Below are 6,000 nucleotides of genomic sequence, written 5' to 3'. Positions count from 1 at the left end.
TCTGCTCCAGCCACATCTCTGGGTGCCTGGGCTCAGGGCTTCTGACCCCCGTGGCTGCAGCGAAGCCTGGGGTGCTGAGCTCAGGACTTTCATGCCCCTTCCCACTCCTGCCGGCACACTGGGTGCCTGGGCTCGGGGCTTCTGCCTGGCATCTGCAGCTGGGGCTCAGGGCTTCCCTTGCAGTTCCTTCTGTGGCTCAGGGGTCCATTTTTAAGGATGCCCCCAAATTGGCCCTTGTCTTAATTTGCTTAAGGGGACTAGTAGGTAGGAGCCCCCAGCTGAGGTGCCAGAAGCTGGGACCCACTTGCACATCTTCGAACCTCCTCTAACTTCAGAAAGATTCTTGTCTGCTGCCCTCAGAGCCCAGGTCTGAAGGCAGCACGGAATTGAGCGTGGCAATGCTGTGACCCCCCTACAACAACCTCTGAACTCCCCCACGATCCCATTTTGGTTGGGACCCCCACCAAACAAAATGTCATTGAGATGGACGTGTTCCCAAGGAATGTGTCAACATTTCCCAGCTGAAAACAAATGTTCTCCTGGAAAACTTTCCATTTTTTTCAGAGTGGTGGTCATGTTAGTCTGTATCAGCAAAAACAATGAGGAGTCCTTGTGGCACCTTAGAGACTGACAAGTTTATTTGGGCATAAGCTTTCGTGGACTAGAAACCACTTCATCACATGCATGGAGTGGAAAATACAGTAGCAGGTATAAATACACAGCACAGGAAAGGATGGGCGTTGCCTTACCAAGTGGGAGGTCAGTCTAACGAGACAATTGAATTAAGAGTAGGATACCAAGGAAGGAAAAATCACTTTTGTCGTGGTAATGAAGGTGGCCCATTTCAAACAGTTGATAAGAAGGTGTGAGTAAGAGTAGGGGGAAATTAGTATGGGAGAAGTTAGGACTTTTGGCTGCAGAATTTTATTTCATTTTTTAATGAGATTGTGTCTTTTAGGTTTTGTGGCACACAAGCAGAGAAGTTTGCAAGACATTGCAAACTTCCAGCAAGAACAATAACACACAAGAGCCCCAAAATCAGAGGGAGAGAATGTAAGCTACTGCCTATAACAGAGAGGCACAATTCACTGAGTACCTGCTGACTGACTGCTGCTAAGCCCCCACTGAGCTGTCTAGGATGCAAGTAGGTCCAGGAACTGTGCCCAAAATTTAAAGTCGCAGTATTCAATTTTAACACAACCACAAAAACACCAGAGCCTCCAAATTTTCTGTTTTACGAGGTCTCTCCTTGTTTTGGAACACTGAGTTCGAAACATGCCATGGGGAATTTGAATCAAATTCCAGCTACTAATTAGTATGTGTTTGGAACAATCACTAGTGTGCATTCGGTGTTATGTTGTAGGTTTCTTTAGGAAATTTGGGGAAACGGGAGCACTGGGAAAGCCTATTTCCCCCACACACACACACACTGCACATTTGCTGCCCACTGGTGCTGCCTGGGCAGTAGCATTGTGACATCAGAGATAACCCACCACTCAGCACTCCCGGCCTCCAGCTCCTTGTCACGCTTGGGGAGAATGACTAGCCCCCTGGCTGCCATGGCAACAGCTACCTTTGACAACTGCTTGCCCCCTTCTTACCAGAACATCGTCACAGAAAGGACGTTTGTAATGAAACAGGACCAGATTTGGATAAGCAGGACAGCCGCCTGCTGGGCTCATTTGGGTTTGTACTGTGGTACGGTACAGTGTTTCTTTTCAAAGGGCCAGTGTTTGTTACTTTCCTTAGTAAGAGCTAGGTGAAAGTGATATGCAAAAATCCAGCTCTTTTTCTTGGATATTGTTTATCTGCTTCTTACAAATTGAGGATTGGAGCTTAGAACTTTCACTGAAACTCAAGTTGCATAAAATGAGTTTTGTTTTAATACAGTTTAATTTAATTACTGTCAATACTGTGTTCAGCACAGCACTGAGTGGTGAAAAGGGACCTTCACAAAGATAAGAATGGCAATAAAATATATACTGAAAACAACAGATGATTAAGAGGTTCATTGTTTAAACAGCACTTATATAATAATTTTTCTTCTATTAAAAAAATAAGGAAATTAACAAACGAAAAACCCTTCATTTAATGTTTCTTAGTTTAGCTTTCAATAATAAATTAAGCCGTCAACTAATTCGGATATACAAAGTCAAGGTTTTAAAAAGGATTAAAAGGTTACAACTTTTAGCATTCTCAGGTTAGCAAATGTCCAAATAAATGTTGCCCTGGCACCCTTAATTCAGACGTCTTGTGCCTTTGCGTGATGATGCAGATTTTAATTACATGATCCCATGTTATTTTTTCCCGTCAGTACCCCTGCCTTATTCAGTGCACAAGATTTTCTGCTCTGGGGCTGTGTATTGCAGGAGTCTGTTGTCTGTAGGATCCCTGCCTCATTTATTGCAGAGTTAATGTTGAGTGGGCAACGCTCATTCTGGTGTTTCCTAACTTGAAAGTGCTTGACTTTGAAACCTTTTAAGCCTTTGTGTATTTTCTATTTTTTAAGGCTTACAACACTGATGAGACCAACGTTTATGACAAAAGGTATTTTTTTGTTTGTGACATATCAATTATTTGTCTGTTTAGTGTCAATAGTGTGTAATTTACAAGACAGAAAAACTAAAGATACTCCCTAATATAAAGACCTTATGATCTAAGGAAGACGGACACATACAAAGAAACCAACGTGTGTAAGGACTGGGAATTTATTTTTCTCTCTTTCTTTTGAAGTCATTTATACTTAATTATTATTATTTATTAGTAAAGAAAGGGTGGTGCATTGGGGAACTTGCGTGGTGAGGATGTTCCATGCAGAGGAAGCAATTTGAAAACACACAGGGAATGGAATGGGAGAAAGAAACACCCACGGTATTGGTGCTAGCTGTACTGGTAAAGCAGAAAGCGAGGAAGGTGATGTAGAAAAGCACAAGATTGTTGATTATGGCCTGTCTCTGTAAATAGCCCTGTACTGGGGTGGTTTGGCATTTTAAGGACTGGAGGCCTGAGCTCAGCCAACCCTAGCTGCTAAGAAGGCCCACCTGAACACAGATCAGCTGATTCTCTTACTGATCATCTGGGAGCAGAAGAGGAAGTGGCTGAGAGAGTTGCAGGAGCTGCAGAGAAAGGAAGGAGCAGCAAGGAAGTCTAGAGACAGAGTCTGGCAATAACCTTGGAGGAAAGAACTTGACAGCAGAGACTAAGGCCAGCAGCAAAATTGCCTTATGCTGTTCTTCTCCTTTTGGTTCGTTGTCTCTTGGAAAATAAATAAAACCCAGCTGGAAGGGCCAGTGAGACTGATCTGTTGTGAGTGCAGCTGTGGAGTCTGGAGGAGGGAGAGATGGACTGCAGGGTGCTACAGATAGACTCAGGCCACCAGGGGATGCTTGGGAGGAGGTCATGAGCAGGAGAGGAGTGGGGTTTGGGAGGAGACTGCTCTACAACAGGGCCAAACGGGAACCCTGAATTTGTGCACCCACCAGCTTTCCTGGTGTTTCAAGTTCTAAACTCCAACCTGGTCGGAAGGCGGCTGTTCAGAACCATCCATAAGTCACATTTAATTGGGCTGCAAAGTTAGACATGCACAAGGTCATGCCCCCAGAGTTCAAATACATTCGAAAACCGGCATCATACATTGCATGTAGCGCCCTGGGCCGGCAAACAGCATGGAACATGGCAGGTACCATTGCTGGAGCAGGCTTGCTGCATACCGGGAAACAAGTCATGCTCTCCGCCACACTGTTACAGCCCCTTGGCAATCAATGATGAGAATGATGTTAAACCAATCAGGACCAGTACAGTATAAACACATAATAATGCAAGGCTGGCCATACCTTGACGTTCCCCTGGATTGCTCCAACCTGCCTTGTATGACAGGCGCTGGGTCAGGGAGCCAGGGGATGGGTTCTACATAAGCCACAGAGCCCATATCTCCTCAGTGGCAGAAACCTTTGCAAAACTTTTAAAGATAATGCATCTACCTGTGATTATCCCCTGTCCCCAAGAGAAATATGGTATATTTTAATGAGTCTGCCCACTCTTGTCTTGATGATCAGAGCTAAAAAGTGCTACAGGGATTCTCCCTCAAAAGGATGCTATGCCAAACATTAAAACACACTTGCATCCTATACTTTGAAATCAAGAAAGACAACATGTCTCAGAAGGTAGGAGTGAACATTATTACCATTACAATAGAACTGAAATCTCCTTTTGTTTTTACATCAGGAAATAACTCTTTTCAGGTCTCCTTGCCCAAGACAGAAATTTGCAGAAGTCAATTTGTTGGTTATTTGAATCTGAAATGCAGCCATATTTTTCTTTCAGGATAAAATTATAGTCTTGAAGGGGCACTGCTCTCTGGTGAGGACATCAGAAGATGTGGGAGCAGAAAGGAGATTGTTCTGAGTCTTTCACATGACTTCTCTCTCGTAGTCCATACCTTGGGTGACTTTCTGAGTGGATTATTGATATGTTCTCTGTCATGAGAAACTCAGCCCAAGCACAGATATTGCCCAATGCAGCTATCCACTAAATTGCAGGGGATATTACACCTAAGAAGAAATCCTGGGTCATTGAAACTAATGGGAATTTTGCCATAGACGTCAGTGAGGCCAAGATTAAATAAGTGGGGAGTGATGGTCGAGTATTCTCACTGGGGGGCTCTTCTAAACCTGGAGGTCATTTCCCTGGATACACAGGTCAAAACTCTGAGTTTTCAAGGCACAGCGTAAGGCTCAGCTCTTTCTCTGACTGCTGTGTGGAGGTTTGGTTGTGGTGAGCTGAGTCCAATGAAAATAAATCATTTCTGTGAATTGAATGGCCTTTCAGTGATATGGCCAGCTGAGTTGCTCTACTGAGCATTATGTAGAATGTGTTTACATTCCTCTTTTCGCTGATGTTTTTAACTCCATCTTTCTTTGAATTATATAAAGGGGAATTCGACAGCCTCTTTGGAGAGAACTTTTTGCTTGCAGATAGATAGATAGATCTGAGCACTGTGAACAGGCAGGAGAGCTCTTTTAGCATCAGTCCTGCTCTTCCTTTAAAAGTGGGGGTAGGAAATAGTTACATTATAGGAAATTTCTATTAAGCTCTCTGATCTCTGGTTCAGAGTCTCTCTTGAGAAGGAATTTGGTCTGCAGGGGCATTTGGCTTCACCGGTCTTTTTATGAAACACTGAATAAACACACAGTAATTGCCAGATTGGATCAGACCTGAACTCCCTCTAGTGTCTTGTCTCTGATAGTGGCTAGTACCAGATGTTTCAAAAGAAGGTTTAATGACCTTCAATAGTCAGATGTGGAATAATCAGCCCTTCCCTGCATCTCGCCCTGAACTCTAATAGTTAGAGATTCATTTAAGCCCTGAAGCATGATGTTAGTATCCCTTAAGCATCCAGATCCATATACTATGCTATATAAAGCTGTCAGATCCCTCCAGTTTCTTTGTAATTCTGCTTAACAGCACTCCTAGGATCTACAGACATTTCCCAACTTCTCAGCTCACCCATAATACAAGCTCAAACCAGCAAGGTACTGAGCACGCTACCCCCAATCCAAAGAAACATATAAGAACATGCTTAACTTGAAGCAACTTTAAGAATGTAAGAAGCCCCATTGAAATCAATATGTTTAAAATTCTGGGTGCTCCACTACAGGAAAGATGGAGATAGATTGGAGACAGCTCAGAGGACAGCAACAAAAATGATGAAAGGTTTAGAAGTGGTAGGGGATGGGCGAGATGACCTCTTCAGGCCCTAAGTTTCTATGATTGTATGAAAAGATAATGCAACTGCCTAAATGTTCTGCTGGACTGAGACAAGATCCATGCAGGATTAAGCCCTAAATGGCCTATTGTTCTTTGCTTGGACACATTTGATGAGAGAAGTCATGTCCTTCTTCCTTGTTGCCTTCTGTAGAACTGCACATTAACCAATCTGCCTTTGAAGTTGAATAATCATTTTATTTGTAATATTTGTCTGAATGCCGACACACTGACATG

Source organism: Natator depressus, chromosome 6 (genome assembly GCF_965152275.1).
Source record: "Natator depressus isolate rNatDep1 chromosome 6, rNatDep2.hap1, whole genome shotgun sequence".
NCBI lineage: Eukaryota > Metazoa > Chordata > Testudines > Cheloniidae > Natator > Natator depressus.
Note: the sequence above shows the minus strand (reverse complement) of the source record.